At 35.4% G+C, this 25,152-nt stretch overlaps 1 long non-coding RNA gene across 1 annotated transcript; it reads right to left on the bottom strand.

Moving 5' to 3' along the window:
• Positions 1-16,282: 16,282 nt before the first annotated feature.
• On the bottom strand, positions 16,283-24,643 carry LOC126959400 (uncharacterized). The gene is made up of 2 exons (XR_007727530.1): positions 24,471-24,643; positions 16,283-16,523 (listed from the first exon to the last, which is right to left on the bottom strand). It is a non-coding gene; the product is annotated as an uncharacterized LOC126959400 (long non-coding RNA).
• Between the last annotated feature and the right edge of the window lie 509 nt (positions 24,644-25,152).

Raw genomic sequence — 25,152 nt, 5'->3', positions numbered from 1 at the left:
TTTTATGGTGGTGGCTTTAAAATCCTTGTGAATAAATCTAATTTATGTGTTATTACTGTGTTGGCATGTGTTATCTCATTCAAGATGAGATTTTTTTCTGGTGCTTGATATGTGAGTAATTTTCAATGTATCTGGGGTAATTTGGATATTATGCTGTAAGGCTCTGTATTTTAATTCTTGGAAATAAACCTCCTGTGACACCACACACAGTGAAAGTGGGGGTGCCTTGTTATTGCTAGGTGGTGATAAAAATGTATCCCTCCTCAACCACCTTTGGAGAGCGGGGGGATTCTTTTCTTGTTTCTACTTCCACTATGGCCTACACTGAAGGGAAAGCAAATATCAGGAGGCCTTGGACCTCATTACCACTAGATGATGGTGAAAGTTCCAACTTCTCACTTAGTTTACTTTGACACCTAAGGAACCTGGTGGGGAAGGATGGGGCACATTGTAACTACCTGGTAGGGTAGAAAGTTCTAGATTCCCACATGGCCTTCTCTGATATCATCCAGACATTGATGGGGGCAAGGCCTGCTAGTTTGTGTGTGTGTTTAAATTACACATTACTAATAGAATCACTTTGCATAAACCTATACTAAACTAAAAGTGTGGACCCCACAGAAGATATGTAATTAAAGTTATCTTGTAGTATGTAGGTCTTTTTCACAGGTGCATTCACAGTGTGTGGTTTAAAAGGAAGTTTAAAGTTTAGTTCTAGTTACTCTGCTAGAAGAACTTCATGTATAAAAGATGACATCATCAAAGACAGTGAAAGTCCTCTTTAATGTCTCAAGGATTTTCATTGTGTAACATGAAACTTCGGTTATCTGTTGCTTTTCAGTAAATATTTAGTCTATTTTTCTAAGTTTAATATATTAGGATTTTCATTTTCATTAATCCTAGTAGTGTTTGTACTACTGATATTTGCACATACAGTATGAGAACATACATTTCAAATGATCATTTTTAAAAAAATTTCTTTGAAATATATCAAAAGTTCTATACCATATAAAGGAAAGTTATTCTACTATTCTAAAGCAGCTCATAAAATACAATGTACAAATAGGACAAATACATACAAGAAGCAGGGGAAAAGTTCCTAAGCAGCTCCACTGATACAGTGGAGATACGATCTCTCCTCTCTATTGAATGAATTTGCTGAGGGTTATTGCATATAGTAGTCAATGGAATAGAAACCAATAAAAATATGATAGATAAATAGAATGAAAAGTATCCAAGGGTCAAGTGCTAAATCTGTTCTGCTGATTCCAGCTGATATTTCCTTTTCTTCTTTAACCCACATGAAGACACTCTACTAAACAGTCATGTATATTTCAGGCATACTGATTTTCATTTGTAATTTTCATTTTATTTGCACTTTCAATTTTCAGGTTTTGTCCATCTTTCTTCCCCTTAGCCCTTCCATCACTTCTGCTACTTGATGAATTCTGTCTTAAACAGTAGCTAGAATATAAACATTTAATAAAATATTAACCTGATTTCTTGCCCTCCCTAAAACAATAAAGTGACATACATGAACAACATGAACAAATGACAAATACAATATTTTATGTTGTGTTTATTTCTACCTTTTTCTGAGGCTGCTTTTAATCTTTGAGTTTATTATGGCAAACTACTATCAAATATTTCCATGCATTTAATTAACTGGTTATTGTAACATCAACACGAGAGAGCAAATGAAACTTGTGAAGCTTATACTTTCTACTGCTCTAAGGTGTCTATACAGATCATTATGTATTCTTCACCATAGGTCAGTTGCTTAGCGACCAGAGAAGTAGAGAACTACTAATTGAAAGTATTCTGTATTGCTGGCAACGCTTGCTGCAGGACGTTGAACTTGGAAACAGCAGAGACTGTGTCAGATAAAAATGTTGCAGAGGATGAAAGAAAAATAGTTGCAGCCTTATTGTACTAGGAATGGTTATTATTTACTTTATGGTAAATTTTGCAAAATGCTTTGCTGTGTTTCTGTTTTATAACAAATATTAAAATTGATTTTGCTCTTAAGAATCATTTACACAATCAGATTAAAAATCAGAGTTGTGGCATATATTTTTAAAAAGTAAAACAGAACACAAAGGAGAAAAAGAAGAGGAGGACAAAAGAGAAGAAACAGAAGCAACAGCACTAAGTTAGATCCAGGACCCTAAAGATAAGTAACAATATCTGTATGAACTTTTCTGATTGCTTATTTTATTTTGTAATGAAAACAAATAGAGAAGAGGATGAGGAGGAAGATGAAGATGAGAAGACTGAGGAGGAAGACAAGGAGAATAAGGAAAAGGAGCAAGAGGTAAAGGATAAGAAAAGATAAAAAGAAAAAGATAGACAAGATTATTAAAAATCATACTAAATACATATTGAAAAGACAACAGAAAAACAAACCAAAAGTAGCAACACTCTAACAGAGCAATAGTATAAACACATTTATTCAAACATTAATTTTACATTAGTCTCTATCAGGCTTTCTAAACTGTCCATTATATAAAATTAGGATTATTTTCTCTCTTCTTTCCATGTAATGTACAATTTATGTATCCATAAAAAATAGATGAGTGGTCATTGTGTGACATCTTTCACTTAATAGAAAAGACTAGGTCAGAAAAGAGAAAATGTCTTTCCCAAGACCAATACTAAGTTGGCTCAATTTTCCCAATAGCTTATTTGCTACAAGAATTCTGATACAATTCTCTATTTACAGGCTTATTCTCACTCTCTCACAATCCACAGGCATACAAACATTGAAGTGTGTGTGTGCGTGTGCACGTGCATTTGAGAAAGAGAGAGAGAAAGACTTGAATAACTGTTTCTTATAAGAATTCATTTGTATGTCCATCAGTGACAGATTGGATTAAGAAAATGTGGCACATATACACCATGGAATACTATGCAGCCATCAAAAAGGATGAGTTTGTGTCCTTTGTAGGGACATGGATGCAGCTGGAAACCATCATTCTTAGCAAACTATCACAAGAACAGAAAACCAAACACCGCATGTTCTCACTCATAGGTGGGAACTGAACAATGAGATCACTTGGACTCAGGAAGGGGAACATCACACACCGGGGCCTATCATGGGGAGGGGGGAGGGGGGAGGGATTGCATTGGGAGTTATACCTGATGTAAATGACGAGTTGATGGGTGCAGCACACCAACATGGCACAAGTATACATATGTAACAAACCTGCACGTTATGCACATGTACCCTACAACTTAAAGTATAATAATAATAAATAAATAAATAAATAAATAAATTAATTAATTAAAAAAAAGAATTCATTTGTGATAATGATTGTTACTTGTATTTCTATAAAGATTACTCCTAGTAATGACTGAAAAACACGATATATGTTAATGAACTGTCCAGTGACTTCATAGTTAAATATACATAAAATGCACATTCCAATTTTAAAAAAAATAACAATAAATAGCTAAATGTTTTAAAACACAACTGGTCAGAATTTAGTTGTTAATATTCAGATACCACTTCAATATCGTGTAGAGTCATGAATATCATTTGTCTGCAGTACTCTGAAGATAAAGGTGTTAAAACATGTGTTACTCAATGCTCTACCTGTAATACAGCCTTTTAAAACAAATCCTTGGCATGAGATTGTCATTTGTCTGTTTCTCATAAAAGCTGAGTGTAGAGCATGCTAAAAATCCAGTTCAGCTATTTTATTCTTGTTACATTTCTGCAGAATTTTAATATAACTTTTATTTGATGTATTTATGCCTACTGTTTCTATTTATTTACAGGTGGCTTGAATTTTTTATCCAGAGATAAAGTGTATGCAAGACAGAATTTAAAAATGCATGATAGATTATCAAAACTCTTAATTGGAAAAGAAAAAAAAAGGTCAGACCCATCTTTGCTACAGCACATAACCTAGTCTTATATCTATTAATCTTTTTTGTCTATCCTTGTTTTAAAAACAAATGCTTGATAATCATATTAGTTACAGCTTTCAATTGCTGTGTAATAAACCGGTCTAAACATAGCAGCTTAAAACAGCTAAGCAGCACAGGTGGACCTGCTCATGATTCTTGAATTTGGGCTGAACTCGGCTGGGTGGTTCATCTCTCCCCTAGATGGTGTCTGCTGGACTCTTTAATATGTTTGTATTCAGCAGGCAGCTCCATAGGGACTGGAGGATCCTAGCTGGCCCCATTCATATGTTGTGCTGGAATGACTAGGAACAACTGGGTCTTCCTCTCTATCTTCCCAGTCTTTCCTTCCTCCTGATTTTTTCATCATAGTGTCTCATCCACAAGGAAGCTAACTTAGACATCTTTGCACAGTGGCTCAAGGCAAAAGACAGAGTCAATAAAAGCTATAAAGCTTCCTTAAGCCTAGGACTGAAACTTATACAGTGTCTCCTTAGCTGCATTCTCATGGCTCAACTAATGTACAAAGCTCATCTATTGTCAGGTTGGGAGGGTAATGCAAGAACATGAAATCAAGGGGCATCCATAATTCCTTGGGGACTGTTTGGTAAGAATATGAGTTAACGTTTAAATTTGTTCAACTACAACTAGTTCTAAAGCATCACATTGTTCTGTTAGGTTTCCAGGATTGTCATAACAAATTACCACAAACTTCGTGACTTAAAACAGCAGAAATTGATTCTCTCACAGGTCTGGAGGCCAGAAGACAAATCAACGTGTTGGCAGTATTGGTTTCCACTGGAGACCCAGACAAAACAAAACCCATTGCAGGCTGTCAGCAATTCTTAGCTGTTTTTGTCTTTCCAATCTCTGACTCTGTCTTCACATGCTCTCCCCTCCCCCCGCTCCGGCTTTTGTGTGTGTGTGTCTTTCTGTTATTCTATCTCTGATAGGGACACTCATTAGATTTAGAATTTATTGTAATACAGGATGAGCACACTTGATTACCTTATTACATCTCCAAAGATACTTACTACAAATGAGGTCAGACTGCGAGATTCTGGGCGGACAAACCTTTTGGGCAGACACCATTCAACTCCCTACGATTTTCTATCAAAATTTATAATTTTCTCCCATACTTTTTCAGTAATCTCCACCATAAAGAACTTGAATTTAGAACACTTTTTTCCCACATGTATTTAAGCAATGTTTCTCAAAGTATATTCCTGAGAAAAGATGTTCAAAGGGTTGTTCTATGAGTAAAGAGTTTCTTGGTTATGCAATTTTGGAAATTACTGCTTACCATTAACAACTCCTGGATATTTGCTTTGTACATCAATTTATTAAGGAGAAATCATATAGGAAAATATGCTAAAATTTTAGGAAGCACATGTTTTTCCCAAACACCAATAAACACTAAATATCACCAATTTTATTCAAATGATACCTATCAATATCTTACAGAAAAAGGGTTATGTGTACCAAAGGTCCTGATCTGGCCTATTGTGTTGACTACATGATATCTGCTTCAAAATTATAAACAAAATTGCCATGAGTATTACTAAACATTTTAGTAGTCTGTTCCCTGGCAATTCAGCAAGCCATTTCAACTAACTGGAATTTTCTTTCTCCTTTTTATGGATAACTCCTACTGGTCCTTTAGATATCAGATTAGAGGTTATTTTCCAAAGAAAGTTTTTCTTCACTCCCCAAAGATTCAGTTAGACGTTCTTCCAGTGTTTTTTATAGCTCCCTGTTCTTGGTGCTAATATATCACTGAAACACTCTACTGTAATTACCTTGGTTTTTGTTCTTTATTTAGTGTTCAACCATATGCTTGCTGACGTTTAGAATGTTATTCGTCATTGATTTTTAAGACACAATGGATATTCAATCAATGTTTGTTAAATGAATAGATGAGAAAATTTGACATTGGGTAGAAATCCTTTAAAATATTTTGCATGGAAATCACTTTTTGCTTTCAAAACAATGTAATTAAAGACTTTTAGTTCCCACAGTTTGCAACAACAATCTTAGGAACTTAACTATTTGTTTTGTGACTATCTAACACTAAACAATGAGCTAGCAATTTGATAAAACAATTCAAATAATTTTTAAATCTCTTTGACTCAATTAGCCATGACTGAATTCATTTATACCTTTAGGATATTAACATGTCTTTTAAAAAACAGTGTTAAATGGAGCTGGTCAAGCTATGCATTTTAAGAAGAAAAAATACTCCCTTTTTAATAGGCTGTGCATAAATAAGGCTATCCTCTTTTTTGTATTTTTTCAGAAACAATAACACTGTCATTTTCTATACTTATTGATAATTTTCCCAAATATTAACAATTAAGAAATAAAGTTATGGCAGCCTAATTAGTGGAGTCAATACAGGAAGTAAATTGTTAGACAGTGGGCATACCATCTTAATTAGTAAGATACGGATATTCAACCACTCTCTTTCCCTACCCTAAGACACACACACTGTCAGAGAAAATGTTATGATGTGACCGAGAACTTTATGCTCAAAGCTTTCCAAAATTTCATATATAAATATTGTCCTTTTATCAATATAAGATTTCACACTGTAAGAAAACATTGGCATATGAATCATTCTCTTTTACACCGCTTGAAAATGAATTTTAATGACATTCATATCTGATAAATAATATAATGTCATGGAGTAAAAATTATTTTCTTGATATAAATATTTTATTATTTGAGTATATTCTCCCTGAAATCTAGGTGTCAGTTTAACAAAATGCATTTCTCAGTTCACTGAATATGACTCCAGGATAAATAAAAAAGAAGATTCATATTCAAAAAAAGTAATTTCTTTACCTAGTTTATGCTAAGATTTATACTGTGAATAGCCTTCATTACAAATTAAGGGCTAGAATATATAGTAAGTTCCTGAAACTCTACCAAATGTTATCTATACCAAGTAGAATTAAATTAAATCATTGTGTTAACTTTTTATTCCTGTTAAAGGATTTAGTCTTCTTCTAGTTTAGATATAATAGCAAAAGCAAATGTACATCCCTGGTTTCTTGCCAATTATAGTTGGGTCACACCTGCCTAAGTAGTATTGTATAATAAATACATGGTAAGTAAATTAGCATCCAACACTCAGGCCTACATGGAATAAATTTGATGGGGTACTTCTCCCTTGGGAAAAAAAATGTTGTTAATATTTTTTGTTTGCTAGTATCCTTTAGACCTACTACCTGTAAAATCCCCTCTAAATGAAGCCTCTGGCAGCATTTCAATAAGCTAACTTCTGTAGGTTTCTTCAGTTCATGGGAGTAGTTTCCTGCTTTAGTTTGCCAGCAAAGATCTGACATGAAAAAGTTCAGGTGCTGTTTTATAATATAAGAAAATATATACACGAGACTGCTTGTTCATCCTTGTCATAATCACATGCCATTTCATGTAGAGTGCTTTAGTTTCAATAAATCATATATTTTAAAAGGTTGTTTTTTTAAGTCATAATCACAAATAAAAAAGCCCATAATCCTACACCTATATTGTGGTCTTGTAACTCACCATTTGGAAGCTTGTAAAACCTAAAACCTAATATGCCTACCAATTTTGAATTTTTTAGAATATACTCAATTTGCTTCTACTTCTTCCATTGGGGTTCATATCTATCATACACTATAAGACAGTTAGTAGACCCAGTAGAAATGACTTCAAAATATTTGTGTTTTCTGTGAAAGTTTGAAAATCTGTTGACTCCCTGGTTGTTCTGTTTGGAAGTATTTTATGCGTTGTTTTCCCTTTCTTATTTCTCCGCACATGCATACAAGCTTTTCTTGCCTATTGTGTGTACTTGGCTGATTTTCTGGGCACAGTGCCCAGTTGGTTTAATGTGTGCTTATTATTGTCTATAGCATTCCTGATTCTGTTTTGGAGATGGGTACTCTATAAATTATTAATGATTATTATCATCCTTTAGAATCAACTTTGCTTTTGGAATTTAGAAACGAAAGATAAACAGTGAGCCCAATGGGTAATAACCAGCAATATCAAGGCCATGTCCAATGCTTGACTGTAAGGGAAAGGAATAGTGAATATACTGAAGTGAACAAAACAGGATTATTTCTATAAACAGATAAAATAAACAGAAGAAAACTTAAAGTTCAAAATGTATTACTTGAACTAAATGCTTATAATATTATTTTACCATACCCACTTCAATTAAATATTACCAGTAGATTTTTTCCTCAATATCCACTGATAAGCTTATTCTTTAAAAACAGAACTAGGGAATGTGCTAGCTTTTTTGCTTCTTGTTCACAGGAACTTGTGCACCTGATGTAGTATGGCATATTCTCAAACATCTTATAGGTCACTTCTGAATTTTCCTCTGAATTTTGAATAAGATAAAAGTAAGTTGAATTTAGCTATCATTTCCAAGAAGAAAAAAGTTGCATTTGTAAATTATTTACACAAGCACAAATTTTTAGAGAAAGAAATACTAGAGAAAGAAAAACATAGAGGAAAATACGTGGTGAAAAAACTCTTTGGAAGTGCAAAAGAAAGAAAATGCTTATTGGCAATGACACATGATTATTAATCCCCGAGTCTAAGTAAATTTGAGGTCATTACCCTAGCTATAGTTTGGACATGGGTTGTTCTCCCCAGAATTCATGTTTAAATTTAATTTCCCCTGTAAGGTATTAGAAGATCATGCTTTGAAGAGGTGATTAGGTCATTAAGATAAATTAATAACTTTCTGGTGAAACTGGGTTATTTTTCATGATAATGGATTAGTTCTTATAAGAGCTGGTCATTCTAAAGAAAGTTGCCTCCTTTATAAAGCAATGTTTTGCCTGATTTCCATTTTGTTTCTCTGCTTTGTTGTGACATAGCATGTGGCTCTCATCAAAAGCTCAACAGATGCCAACACCATAGTCTTGGACTTTCCAGCCACCAGAACCATAAACTAAATAAACCTTTTTCCTTTATAAATTACCCAGTCTCAGGTGGTCTGTTATAGCAACACAAAACAGACTGAGACAACACTATAGCTGTAATACTTAATATTTTGGAATTAGATTTTAGCTTAGGAGCAATACATACCCAATAAAGTGGAGCTCAGAAGACATCACTTAAGGATTGTTAAGTAAGTGCCATCTTTTTGTTTTCATACTGAAAAACAAATGTATCGATTCTCAATTACTTTCTCCCTAATGTAACATTAATAACATAATATTGTATTTTTCAAAACCATTCCTCCTTTCTCTCAATTGTATGTAGTTTTTCCTTTTTTCTTTCTCCTTTTTCTTTTTGGAGTAAGATAAATATTTTTAAATCTATCCTCCTGAAATTGCATCTAGGATTTGGATATATTTTGTATAAATCTTTGCTTCTTTGGAATAAAATATTCTCTACATTTTTATTATTCTAATATTGATTCAGCTTTGGAGTTAATTTATATGCAAAGCAAATAATTTACCCAAACTTGTAAAGGATATGCATTATCAGAACACAACACCTGCAGGACAAAAGAGAGGTTAATTTCATTGTTGCTCCAAAGCAAAAGGAGATCATTATGGAGCCTGCAGTAACCAAGCTCTGTGAAATAGCTGCATTAGTCATTAACTTTCCAGCGCTAAATTTCATATCAAACTCAATTAACTACTACATAGCCTTTAATGACAATATTTTTTCAGATGCAGCTCTTGTTTACTAATAAGATTTCACATCACGACTATCTCTGTTCCATTACTTCCTCCATGTTAATATTCAAGTCTTGATTTTCTCCAAAGAAAATGGGGCAATGAAAATTGCATTTGCTAAAATTCTCCTTGAATTATGTTTTAACATTTCAAGTGTGTTAATGTAATGCTTTAGAAGCTAAAGGGAACGATTATATAGGAAGCTAAAGTCATCTATGTCTATCCTCAGGATTGATTAAGTTTCCTATTTATACACATTTCCTCCACAACGTTGCTGTGTTGGAATTTATCGGGATAGGAACCATCTAAATTGAAAATGCCTCTTAGTATATTTTTATCACAGTGAAAGTCAAAGCCTAGAATAACAAAAAGGCACAAAATTAATGTCATCAGGAAACAATTTACTCAGCTAATTAGCATAACATTCTCATATAAAAAGACAGATGGATTAAGGGATCAGGTCATTCATAGCCCACAGCAAACTGCTTCAGTCTTTAATCCCCTGCTGTTACCTATCAACTGGTACTCTTTTTATGGATTTAGATAGATCCCTGGGAAGATTTAGATTCTCCCATTAGATTGATTCACCTTGTTCCTTTAACTCTTTATTGATGATATATTTCATTATTTCCTGACTAAAACAACAATAAGAACTCTAATTTAGTTAGCAGCTAAAGAATTGAACTAAAGGCATATCTCCACATTTCTCATATAGTAGCTTGTACAACATACACACATGCACACACGCACACACGGTGCCCTGCAGTGCTAACAAACAGGCTCCAGCTTGAAGACAACCATAGAAGAGTTATATATATCCTACTACTTCAATAAAAGTTGGGATTTCATGCTATATATACAACATTCAAGACAGCAGGAATAGCACAGCAACAGCCAGTAATTACTATGAAAAATATCAAATTATTTACGTGGAAATAGTCAACAGCATAGAGTACAGATTTCTATGAGTCCTTTGAAAAATGTTTCCAAAAATAAAGTCTAAGAAAATTATCAGTGAAGATGTTTGATCTATTGTGTAGAAACCAAAACCAACAAGTGAAAGAAAAAGCCTCTGGGGAAAAAAAAATATTTTAAAGTTTTAGGCTACAGGGAGATAATTTATTTTCTTTGGACTATTGTATTAGTTTTCTAGGGCTGCCATAACAAAGTACCACAGTATAAGGTGGCTTAAAAAAAAAACCAAACGTTTATTGTCTCATATCTCTGTAAGCTAGAAGCCTGAAATCAAGGTGTTGGCAATATTGGTTCCTTCTGAAAAGTTCTGACTTAAAGTCCGTTCCACGTCTCTCTTCTAGTTTCTGGTGGTTGCCAGCAATTTTTGGTGATCCTTGATTTGTGCCTGCATCACCCCACTGTCTGCCTCCGTCATTACATGGCCTTCTTCCCTATATTTCTTTATGTCTCTCTGTGTCCATATCTTCTTACTTTATAAAGAAACCATTCATTGAATTAGGGCCCATCCCATTTCAATATGACCCTGTTTTAAAATGACAACATCTGCAATAATCTATTTCCAAATAAGGTCACATTCACAAGTATTGGGATTAGGATTTCATTTTGGAAACACAATTTAACACACAATGACAACAAACAATCAGAATGTTAGTTTATTAATTTATAACAAGAACTATGTTATATAAAATAAAATTCTTACTTCCGCATAAACAGCACATACTTTCCATCCAAACGCACACCTGTATGAGAAAACAAAATGTAGCCATATGATAGCTGAGTATGTATTAGATCAGAAAAATAAAGTTCGATGATTAGAATATTTAACACTGCCAAGCTAATATAAATGGGCACATGCATTTATTTTTATTGTAGGAAGGCTTACCAATTTAATTGGCAATTTCACTTGCCCAGACTTCCTGTGTCAGGAATTGGACTTCTACTAGGTGGAAAAGATATTTATGCCTTAAAGGTTCATCTGTAGCTCCGTTTCCATAGGCAACTAATTCTTCTTTCATTGACAGACTCTTTCTATAACTATGTTAATGAATTCAGTCCCAACAGAGTAAAATCCTCTGACTTTACACCCCTTAGGTTTACAACGTTTAAGTTTCAGAAGGCATCCCTCCTTCTCTTAGTTTTATATATTTATAAAGGGTTATATAAAACTAAGAGGGTTGTATTTTTGTAGCCATTTTTCTGGTTATCCCCATGAGAATACGTGTGTGTGTGTGTGTGTGTGTGTGTATTGATACATACATATATATTTTATTTATATGTGTGTATTGATACATACATATATATTTTATTCATGTGTGTATTGATACATACATATATATTTTATTTATATGTGTGTGTATATATATTTATATAAATATATATATATATGCAAGACTATATGTATACAGTCTTTTCCTATTTGGAGACCCACTAAAGTATTTTTTCTTCCCATTCTTTTACTTCAGCGATGATATACAATTAATTCTGTTATACACAAATACACATATACATACATATACGCATACATATATATTTATGTGTGTGTGTATATATTCTTTAATAATCAAAGTTACAATTTATTTTGAACATATTATTTGCCAGAATTTATATGGCATACTTTGCATTCACTAACCTATTTAATTTTTAATATCTAAATGGGATAATTATTATTGTTTTTTTTTTTTTTGAGACGGAGTCTCGCTCTGTCACCCAGGCTGGAGTGCAGTGGCCGGATCTCAGCTCACTGCAAGCTCCGCCTCCCGGGTTCACGCCATTCTCCTGCCTCAGCCTCCCGAGTAGCTGGGACTACAGGCGCCCGCCACCGCGCCCGGCTAGTTTTTTGTATTTTTTAGTAGAGACGGGGTTTCATCGTGTTAGCCAGGATGGTCTGGATCTCCTGACCTCGTGATCCGCCTGTCTCGGCCTCCCAAAGTGCTGGGATTACAGGCTTGAGCCACCGCGCCCGGCCTATTGTTTATTTTTTAAAGACGGGGACACCAAGGCTTGTGTTACCCCTAAGCCTTGGTGTCACCCCTCAATGTTGCCCATTCTCCATAGACTGTATAATAGAAGTTAAAATTACTTTTGCCCAAAATCAAATATCTTGCATCATATTGCATTCCTTTTGGCAACCTGCATTTTTCAGCAGCCTGCAATTTCCCTATAACCGGAAATTTTGAACCTCCATGCCGTCGTGTGTAATATTTTCTACATGAAAAATGTGTCATTTCAACTTATCTAACTCCTGATTACTATTTAAGGTAAGGTAGAAATGCCAACTTTGTCAAGAAAGTTTTAGAAAAAAGTTGAAAATAACAGTCTCTTGGTCCACACTCACATAGCCCTTTGTTTATAATAAACACGATATTATATTATTCTATTAATAGTCAGCTGTTTGTTCAACTCCTTCACCAGACTCTAACGGTCATTAGGGACTTGCTAATTCATTTACTAATTAATTAAAGAAATTTGAGGAGAATATCAAGAATAACCCTCTGCTTGTTCCCATCCACCATTCATCGCTCACTTTCTTAATTGTTCATTCACAGTGTACATATATAGTGGTGTCAGAAATGTTAAGCCATACCTCCATGAGAAACAACTTTATTAACTGGAGCACTGTGCTTGTATACACTTCCTTTCACCTTTAATTTTACAGTCTCCTCTCATTTTTGAAGTTCCTTATTTCAGCACGTTTTCCCCACCCACCTCAGTGAGGTTGTTTCATACATTTTCAATACAATTATAATATTTTGTCACACTCTGCATTCCATCGTGCAATCCCTCTACTTCCTAAATGATAGTTTTTTTTTCAAGTTGAATAAATTAATGCTTCCTCCTCAAGCTCAAAACTCTATGGATTTTGAGAAATGCATACTGTTATGTCCGCCATTTTAATATCATAAAAAATAGTTTCAGTATAGTAAAAAAAATTTCTTTCTTGTTTCACATAATTTAACCCTACTTCCTCTCCCCTCACCTCTGGAAGCACTAATCTTTTTACTATATTGTTTTTCTTTTTTTACCATGTCATATAGTTACAAACATTTGGTATGGGGCATTTGCAGACTAATTTCTTTCACAGAGCAATAAATATTGAATATTCATGGATTTATTCCTGTAGATTTATATGTCTTTCTTCTTTTCTGAGTGTACCACAGTTTATCAACTTAAGGTTTAAGGCCATGTAGGTTGCTGTCAGTTTTTTATAATTATAAAAAAGAGCTCTGATAAACATTCACATTTTTATGTGATATAAATTGTCAGATCACTGGGATAAATATATAGAAGCATGATAACTGAAGAGCACGGTGAGACGATGCTTAGATTTGTAAGAAACTGCCAACCTGTCTTCCAGTGTGCTGGTACCATGTTTAAAATTCCCTTCAGCAAACAGCTACTATTGCTCTACATTTTCACCAGAATTTGAAATACTTCGGTTCATGGATTTAAGCCGTTCCAACTGATGTGTGGTAGTAACACAATTGTTTTAATTTGTGTTTCTCTAAAGAAAAAAAATTGCTGTTGAGCATGTTTTTATATGCTAGTTGCCATGGGTATTTTGGGGGCAGGGGTGAGGTGTCTTTTCAGATTCTATGCATATTTGTAATTGGCTTGTTTGCTTTCTTATTATTCAGAGTTATTCATAGTGTAGATATCAGCAGTTTATTAGCTATATGATTTACAGATATTTTCTCCTAGTTTGTGGCTTGTCTTTTAACTCTCTGGAGTCTTTCACAGAGCAGAAAATTCCGTTTTAAATTTAACAAACTCTAACATCATTTTTTTCTTCTGTAGCTAGAACTTTTGGTATTAATATTATATCTAAAAATCCATGATCAAACCTAATGTCACTCATAACATGTAAAGCATACTTTCTTTTTTAACTATTCTAGTGGTTTCCCCAGAGTATCCAATACACATTTGTTACTAATCTAAGATCACCTTCAAATAGCACTCCACCAGTTCATATATAGTTCAGATACCTTAATAGAAGAGTCCCAGTTCATCCTTCCCATATTCTGTAACATTAACATCAGTCATTTCACTTACCCACATGCTGTAACTGCCCAACACATTTACCAACATTACTTTAAACAAACATGTAGTTTACACAAATTTAGAATAAGAAGAATAAAATGTTTTATTTTTCTGTTGTTTTTTTTTTCCTTTATCAACACACTTGCTTTCTTATTGTAAATACAAGTTTCTGACCTATATCATTCCCCTTCTCCATGAATAGCCTCTTTTAACACATTTGCAGGAAAGTTTTCTGGCCATGTATTTCCTTAGTGTTTTATTATCTGGTAAATTCTGATTTCTCTTCTGCTTTTGAAGTATAATTTTGCTAGATACAGAATTATAAGTTGGTGCATTTATTCCTTTAACACTTTAAACATTTCCCTCTACTCTCTTCTTGCTTGCCTAGTTTCTTACTGGAAGTGGGCTGAAATCCTTGCCCTTTTTTCTCTACAAGGAATGTAGATTTCATTCCAGATTCTCTCAAGATTTTCTCTTTGTCTATTTATTGATTTATTTTATTTTATTTGTATTTTCTCTTTGTCTATTTATTGATTTATTTTATTTATTGTACAGATAGGAAATGCTCTGTCTGGTGCTGTATTTTTGTTGTTTGTCATGAATGATATTCTCTGAGCCTCCTGGATCAGTGGTTTGTTTCATGTCATTATGCTTTAAAATTTCTTGACCATTACTCATTTAGATAGATTCTCCTCATTTGTCTCTTTCTCTTCTTTCTGCTATTCCAGTTACCTATTTTGTACAACTTTAGAAACTGCCCAGCAGATCTTAGATGTTCTTCTTTTTTTTTTTTTTCATTTATTTTCTCTTTGCACTTTGTTTTGAAAAGTATTTTTGACCTATCTTTAGTTTGACTAATTCTTTCCCCAAACATGTCTAGTCTACTAATCAAACCATTGAAAGCATTTTTTAAAAATTCTATTGGAGTTATTTTATTTTCTAGCCTTTTCTTTTGGTTCTTTGTTAGAATTTTCATCTCTCTGCTTACACTAATACTCTTTTCCTGAATATTTTCTACATTTTCCACTAGTGTCCTTAACATCTTAATTACAGCTATGTAAAATTTCTTGATTGCTATTTCCAAAATATGCATCATCATCACTGAGTCTTGTTCTGATGATCATCCTCTCTCTTCAGATTGTGATTTTTTTCCTTGCCTTTTACCATGTTTTATAATTTTTTTTTGCCATTGCTGAGAGCCAGACATGTTGTATTGATAATAGATACTGAGATAAATTGATGCTGAGATAAACTGATACTGAGATAAAGTTAAACTGAGGATATATGGTAATCTGTCTTGGAGTTGGACTCCATTTAATATTTGTTACAGCTCAAGTTTCTGAAGATTTCAATTTCCTCTAGTGTCCTTGTTTTTGTCTCCTCCGTTAACTTTGGGTTTCCTTAAGTACTCATCTTCAAACAGTGTCTGTTTCTTGTAGCTCTTTTGTCTATCCCCTTATATTGGAGTCATGTTGGTTTAAATTTTATACTATAAGTTAGAAAAATATGTTCTATAGTGTTCTGATTGAATATCAGTCTTTCAGTGGGCCTATGTCTTAGGTTATGACTTTTACAACTGTTTTGCCAGTAGTTTATCTTTTGTCCCTATTACAGGACTGCCAGATTCGTACGCCCACTGAGCAGAAATAGACCAATACACTGAGACATCGTAATTTGCAGCAGAAAAAGGGTTTAATAATCACAAGGCCAGTGGGCAAAAAGATGGAAAGAATCCTCAAGCTTCAAATCTGTCTGCTTGCGGGGTTCTGGGCAAGGGTTGTTAAGGAGATTGTGGTGGGCCGGGGTCTGGAGAATTGGGGTTGTTGACTGGTCAGGTCAAGGAAGATTAAGTCATCACGATGTGAAAACTGCATTCTTCCGTGAGCCGGCTCCTTGCTGGGCCCTTCAGACCAACTGGCATCAACAGTTTTATCAGTATGCCTAACATAAAGGAGAAACTCAAACAGAAAGCATATCATCTCACATGCCTTCGATTTTATCTATAGAAAAGAAAAGGAACACAGTCTTGTGACAAGGGCTACACTATCCTGGGGGAGTAAGCAGCAACTAGCTACAAGGAAGTGGGCCAAATTGGGAAGTGGATTTCTTTTTTTTTTTTTTTTTTTTTTTTTTTTTTGAGACGGAGTCTCACTCTGTCACCCAGGCTGGAGTGCTGTGGCCGGATCTCAGCTCACTGCAAGCTCCGCCTCCCGGGTTCCCGCCATTCTCCTGCCTCAGCCTCCCGAGTAGCTGGGACTACAGGCGCCCGCCACCTCGCCCGGCTAGTTTTTTTTTTGTATTTTTTAGTAGAGACGGGGTTTCACCGTGTTAGCCAGGATGGTCTCGATCCCTGACCTCGTGATCCGCCTGTCTCGGCCTCCCAAAGTGCTGGGATTACAGGCTTGAGCCACCGCGCCCGGCGGGAAGCGGATTTCATGATTGCCACAAATTATTTTGCAAGACTAGTTGAATTTTATTTTCTCCCTTAATTGGTTTATAATATTTTCTTTGGGACAGTTTCATCCTTCATCCCCCTTAGATGAGAAAAGAAGGCTAAATGGGGAGGTGCCAAGATGGCCAATTAGAAGCAGCTGTGGTCTGTGACTCCCACCTGGAAGAACAAAACGGCGAGTGAATTCTGCACCTTCATCTGAGGTATCCAGACTCTCTCACTGGGACTGACAAGGTGATTGGCATGAACCACAGAGAGCAAGGAAAAGCAGGGTGGATCCATGCCTCACTTGGGAGCTGCACGGGGCAAGGGGCACTCCCACCCCCAGTCAAGGGAGGCAGTGAGTGAGTATGCCACCTTTCCTGAGAAATCATGCTTTTTCCATGGATCTGTGCAACCCACAGATCAGGAGACCCCCTTGTGAGCCCACACCACCAAAGCCTTGGGTGCCAAGCACAGAGCTGTGCACATTTTCATCACTGCTCAGGATGTGGTCAGTGGCAGCAGGCTGGAGACTGTCTAAGATGACTGAGTTCCCAGGGGAAGGGATGGTTGCCATCACTGTGGCTCCAGTTGGCTCTTTTCCACTGGTGGTGCTGGGGAGACAAGGGAGGTTTACCTCAGGAGCACAGCATCTGTGGCAGATCATGGTCAGACTGCTTTTTTAGGTGGAACCTTGATCCATCCCTACTCATGGGGTGGGGCCCCTGCTGTGGGAATTTCACCAACTCCAGACAGAGGTTTATGGACAGAGCTCTGATCTTCCTGGGCAGAACTCCTGTGGGGAGGGGCAGCCACAGTCTCTGCGGTTCAGCAGACTGAGTTTTTCCTGCCTGCTGGCTCTGAATGGTCTTGATAGTCTGGACAAGGGAAATTCCCTCCAGTGCAGTGCACTCTCTCTGCCAAGAGGCAGCCAGAGTGCTTTGTTAAGTGGTCCCTGATCCTGTACATACTCCTTAACTGATTGAGATCCCCAACAGGGTCTCCAGGCGCCTTATACAGGAGCGTTCCTGCTGGCATCACGTCAGTGCCCCTCTGGGATGGAACTCTCAGACGAAGGAGTAGGCAGCCATCGTTGCTGTTCTGCAGCCTTCACTGGTGACAACTCCAGGTGGGGGAGGGACCAAGTGAATAAGGTCTGGAGTGGACCCCCAGCAAACTGCAGCAACCCTAAGGAAGAGGGTCTGACTGTTAAAAGAAAAACAAACAAACAGAAAACAACAACAACAACAACATCTACAAAAATGACCCCACAAAAACCCCTTCCAAAGGTCAGCAGCCTCAAAGCTTGAAGATAGATAAACTCACAAAGATGAGCAAGAATCAATGCAAAAATGCTGAAAACTCAAAAAGCCAGAATGCCTCTTCTCCAAATGATTGCAACGCCTCTCCAGCAAGGGCACAGAACTGGGTGGAGGCTTGAGGTGGATGAACTGACAGAAGTAGGCTTCAGAAGGTGGGTAATAACAAATTTTGCTGAGCTAAAGTATGTTCTAAAACAATGCAAAGAAACTAATAACCATGAAAACATTATAGAAGCTGTTAACCAGAATAACCAGTTTACAGAGGAACATAAATGACCTGATGGACCTGAAAAACACAACATGAGAACTTCACAATGCAACCACAAGTATAAATAACCAAATAGGCCAAGCAGAGGAAAGAATCACAGAGCTCAAAAATTATCTTGCTGAAATAAGAAAGGCAGATAAGATTAGAGAAAAAAAAATGAAAAGGAATGAAAAAAACATCAGAGAACTATGGAATTATGTAAAAAGACTGAACCTACAACTGATTGACGTACCTGAAAGAAATATGGATAACAAAACCAAGTTGGAAAACATACTTCAGGAAATCATTCAGGAGAATTTCCCCAACCCAGCAAGACAGGCCAACATTCAAATTCAGGAAATTCAGACGACTTCAGTAATATAGTACATGAGAAGATCAACCCCAAACACATAATCATCAGTACCTCCAAGGTCAAAATGAAGGAAAATTGTTAAGGGCCAGGTCACCTACAAAGGGAAGTCCATCAGAATAACAGTGGACTCCTCAGCAGAAACCCTATAAGCCAGAAGAATTGGGGGCTAATATTCAATAATCTTAAATAAAAGAATTTCCAGCTCAGAATTTTATATCTGGCCAAACTAAGCTTCATAAGCAAAGGAGAAATAAAATCCTTTTCAGATAAGCAAATACTGAGGGAGTTCAGCACAACCAAGCCTGCCTTGCAAGAGCTCCTGAAGGAAGTACTGAATATGGAAAGGGAAAACCATTACCAGCCACTACAAAAACACAGTGAAACACATAGACCAATGATACTATGAAGCAACAACAATAACAAGTCTGCAAAATAACCAGATAGCATTACAATGATAGGGCCAAATTCACAAATAACAATATTAACCTTAAATGTAAATGGACTGAATATCCCAATTAAAAGATACAGACCGGCAAACTGGATAAAGAGACAAGACCCACCAGTGTGCTGTATTCAAACGAACCATCTCAAATGCAAAGACACACATAGGCTCAAAATAAAGAGATGCAGGAAAATTTACCAAGCAAATGGAAAGCAGAAAAAGGTAGGGTTGAAATTCTAGTTTCTGAGAAAACAGGCTTTAAACCAACAAAGATGAAAAAAAGATAAAGAAGGGAATTACATAATGGTGAGTGTTCAATTCATCAAGAAGAGGTAACTACCCTAAATACGCATGCACCCAATTCTAGAGGACCCACATTCATAAAAGAAGTTCTTAGAGACCTACAAAGAGACTTAGACTCTCACATAATAATAGTGGGAGACTTTAACACCCCACTGTCAATATGAGACAAATTATCAAGAGAGAAAATTAACAAGGATATTCAGGACTCAAACTCAGCTCTAGATCAAGTGAACCTGATAAATATCTACAGAACTCTCCATTCAAGAACAACAGAATATACATTCATCTTGGAGCTACATGGCACTTACTCTAAAATCGATCACATAATTTGAAGCAAAACACTTCTCAGCAAATGCAAAATAACTAAAATCATGACAGTCTCTCAGACCACAGTACAATCAAATTAGAACTCAAGATTAAGAAACTCACTCAAAATTGCACAACTACATGGAAATGTATCAACCTGCTTCTGAATGACTCCTGGGTAAAAAATGAAATTAAGGCAGAAATCAATAAGTTATTTGAAACTAATGAAAACAAAGAGACAATGTCCCAGAATCTCTGGGATACAGCTAAAACAGCATTGAGGGAAATGTATAGCACTAAATGTCCACATCAGAAAGCTAGAAATATTTCAAATCGACATCCTGACATCACAATTTAAAGAACTAGAGAACCAAAAACAAACAAACCCCAAAACTAGCTGAAGGCAAGAAATAAGGAAGATCAGAGCAAAACTGAAGGAGATAGAGACAGGAAAAACCCTTCAAAAAATCAACAAATCCAGGAGCTGTTTTTTTTTTTTTTTTTTTTTTTTAATTAACAAAATAGACCTTTAGCTAGACTAATAAGAAAAGAGAGAAGATCAAATAGACACAATAAAAAATGACAAAGGGCATATCAACTCTGACTTTACAGAAATACAAACAACCATCAGACAATACTATAAACACCTCTATGCAAATAAACTAGAAAATCTAGAAGAAATGGATAAATTCCTGGACACATAAATCCTCCTAAGATTGAACCAGGAAGAAACTGAATCCCTGAATAGACCAATAACAAGTTCTGAAATTAAGGCAGTAATATATAGCCTATCAACCAATGAAAGACAAGGACCAGATGGAATTATGGTAGAATTCTACCAGATGTACAAAGAGGAGTCAATGCTATTTCTTCTGAAACTATTCCAAATGATTGAAGAGGAGAGACTCCTCCCTACTTCATTTTATGAGGCCAGCATCATCCTGATACCAAAGCTTGGCAGAGATACAACAAAACAAGGAAACTTCAGGCCAATATCCCTGATGAACATCAATGCAAAAATGCTCAATAAAATACTGGCAAACCAAATCCAGCAGCACATCCAAAAGCTTATCCACCACAATCAAGTTGGCTTCATCCCCGGGATACAAGGCTGGTTCAACATACGCAAATCAATAAACGTAATCCATCGCATTAACAGAACTAAAGATAAAAACCTCATAATCATCTCAATAGATGCAGAAAAGGCCTTTCAACAAAACTTCATGTTAAAATTCAACATCCCTTCATGTTAAAAACTCTCAATAAGCTGGGTATTAAAGGACCATACCTCAAAATATTAAGAGCCGTTTATGACAAACCAACAACCAATATCATACTGAATGGGAAAAAGCTGTAAGCATTTTCATTGAAAAGAGGCCCATGGCAAGGATGCCCTCTCTCACCACCCCTATTCAACATAGTATTGGAAGTTCTGGCCAGGCCAATCGAGCAAGAGAAAGAAACAAATGGTATTCAAATAGGAAGAGAGGAAGCCAGATTGTCTCTGCAGATGACATGATCCTTTATCTAGAAAACCCCATTGTCTCAGCTCAAAAGCTTTTTAAGCTGCTAAACAACTTCAGCAAAATCTCAGGATACAAAATCAATGTGCAAAAATCACAAGGATTCCTGCACACTAACAACAGACAAGCAGAGAGCCAAATCATGAATGAACTCAGATTCCACAGTTGTTACAAAGAGAATAAAATACCTAGGAATACAGCTAAGAAGGGAAGTTATAGAAAGAATCAATATGATTTAAATGGCCATACTACTCAAAGTAATTTATAGATTCAATGCTATTCCCCTTATACTACCATTGACATTCTTCACAGAATTAGAATAATCTGTTTTAAAATTCATATGGACAAAAAAGAGTCTGTATAGCAGAGACAACATTAAGCAAAAATAGCAAAGCTGGAGGGATCATGCTACCTGACTTCAAATTACACTACAAGGCTACCAGACCAGCATGTAAACAAAACAGCATGGGTGGTGGTACAAAAACAGACACATAGACCAATAGAGCAGAATCGAGAACTCAGAAATAAGACCACACAGCTACAACCATCTGATCTTCAACAAACCTGACAAAAACAAGCAATGGGAAAAGGATTTTCTATTTAATTAATGGTCTGGAAGAACTGGTTAGCCATATGCAGAAAATTGAAACTGGACCCCCTTCCTCACACCTTATAAATTAGCTCAAGATAGGTTAAAGACTTAAATGTAAAATCCAAAACAATAAAAATCCTAGAAGAAAATCTAGGCAATACCATTCAGGACATAGGCAGAGACAAAGATTTCATGACAAAAATGCCAAAAACAATAGCAACAAAAGCAAAAATTAACAAATAGGGTCTAATTAAACTAAAGAGTTCTGCTTAGCAAAAGAAACTATCATCAGAGTGAACAGAGAAGCTACAGAATGGGAGAAAAAAATTGCTATCTATCCATCTGACAAAGGTCTAATATCCAGAATTTATAAGGAACTTAAACAAATTTACAAGAAAAAAAAACTATATTAAAAAGTGGGCAAAGGACATGGACAGGTGCTTCTCAAAAGAAGACATTTATGTGGCCAACAAACATGCAAAAAAAACAAAGTTCAACATCACTAATCATTGGAGAAATGCAAATCAAATCCACAATGAGATACCATCTCACACTAGTCAGAATGGCAATTATTAAAAAGTCAAGAAATAACTGATGCTGTTGAGGTTGCCGACAAATAGGAATGCTTTTACACTATTGTTAGGAATGTAAATTAGTTCAACCATTGTGGAAGACTGTGGCAATTGCTCGAAGTCCTAGAACCAGAAATATCATTTGACCCAGCAATCCCATTACTAGGTATGTACCCAAGGGAATATAAATCATTTTATTATAAAGATACATGGGTGTGTATGTTCATTGCAGCACTATTTACAATAGCTAATACATGAAATCAACCAAAATGCCCATCAATGATAGACTGGGTAAACAAAATGTGGTACATATATAACATGGAATACTATGCAGCCATGAAAGGAAATGAGATGAAGTCCTCTGCAGGGACATGGATGGAGCTGAAAGCCATTATCCTTAGCAAAGTAGCGCAAGAACAGAAAACCAAACATTGCATGTTCTACTTACCAGTAGAACATGCATGTTCACATTTATAAGCATGAGTGTAACAATGAGAACGCATACACACAGGGAGAGGAACAACACACACTGGGGTCTGTTAGCAGGGGCAGAGAGAGGGAGAGTATCAGGAAAAATAGCGAATGCGTGCTAGGCTTAATATATAGGTGATGGGTAAGTAGGTGCAGCAAATTCACCATGGCCCCCCTTTAACTTATGTAACAAATCTGCACATCCTGAATATGTACCCCTGAACTTAACATAAAATAAAATAAAGAATTGGAGAATTTCTCCCTGGGAAGAAAAAAAGGTTAAATGAATCAATGCCCTTCTTCTGGGTGTAATAAGGCTCTGGTAATATCCTTTTCCCTAAGAGGTATGTTTTTGTTTTGAAGAAGGCTCTTGTATGTCACTATGATTACTATTCCTCTATCTCTGCCAGTTTTAAAAATATTTTTTTCTCAACTTTTTACCATTAGGACCCAGTGGGTTCCTGGATGCCAAATTCATGCAAATCTGAAGTAAGAAAACTGTCCCCATGAGCTTATTCCCTCACACTAATCCATACTAGGCCCCCACAAATTAGTTAAAATTACTACTGAAGTGTTCATACAAGTTATGGCTCTAGCCACTTCTGTTTCGGGAAGTAGATCTTGGCTATGACTCCCTGGTGTGCCAGTTTCTCTCAATTTTATGGTGATGTTTGCCCTGCTTTCTCAGTTTTCTGAGAGACTCAAGAAAAGTCATTGATTTTCAATTTGTATAGCTTTATTATTATTATTATTGTAAGGCCAGGAATGACAACTTCAGAGGTCTTCACATGTTGGTAATAAATCCAAAAGTCCTGTAATGTATTTGTTTTCTCATTTTTTAAAACTAAATATTTGAAGCTATTTTATTAAGGGTTTCCTTTTCCTCAAAAAGTAAATGCATTAAATATAGTCTACTTATTCTACATTTATGAGAAAGATATTTCATTGTATATAATCAGAACTATAGACCTACAAACATTTGGACTTTATCTGAGGTAAATAATAAGAGATCATACCATTAGTTAAAATTAAGGTATAAATTTAGATCATTCTTTTTAATTGGTTATTTTTTAAAGCCGACACAACTTTAATTTACAATGTAAACTCAGGAGTGAAAGAGCATTAAGTAACTCATGATCTGTAAAGAAAATTTCAAGATTTAAAGTAAAGAATGAGATTTTCCCATATTTTTGTGTTTAATTCATCATTGTTTTTAAAATATTTAAACCAGCTAAGAAGTGTGTTCATGTTTCTATTTATTTTAAAAGTGACTTACGTATTTTTTCTCACAAGGGAGGCTGATTGTAGAGGAGTTTAGAGCCTGCATAGTGGCTCCAAGTTAGCATCACTGTTCATGGTCCTTCCATCTTTCTGCTTAGTCATATTTAACTTGTATTTATTTCTTCATGATCAGAATACGTGTCTTTCTCAACCATCATATATATGTTCTAGATAGAAAGGACAAAACAAGAGTTTATGTTGTTCTGTCAAATTATAGAAAGTTTATTTGATAATAAGTCAACTGTTAAAAAGCACCCCTTAAAAACAGAATAAGTATAGAATAAGTATACAATATTAAAATAAAAAAATTGAATAAGTATACAATATTAAAATAAAGCATGGGACTTTGCACAATTGAGAAATCTTGAGAATTTTGCAAATTTTAAAATTTTGGTCTGTGCTGTCATTTATTAAATCAGTCAAAATTTGCTTCAAAAACACATAGTTGTCAAAATGTGTCAGTGCCTTAGAAGAGTGCAATCTATAAGTAAAATAATTCTGAATATTCATCTAAAATAAAGTTTTAAAAGGTTTTGAAAATCTACTGTCTCTCTTATTTCTTGTAATCAACATATTTCTCAACAGGAAATTTCACCATTTGCCATCAAAATGTGTTGTCTGAAACTTCCACTCAAACCTTCACATAGCAAAATATTTAGGCATTCTGAGGAGATGCA

The sequence above is a fragment of the Macaca thibetana genome, chromosome 7 (assembly GCF_024542745.1).
Source record: "Macaca thibetana thibetana isolate TM-01 chromosome 7, ASM2454274v1, whole genome shotgun sequence".
NCBI lineage: Eukaryota > Metazoa > Chordata > Mammalia > Primates > Cercopithecidae > Macaca > Macaca thibetana.
This window is presented reverse-complemented; position numbering and strand designations above follow the sequence as displayed.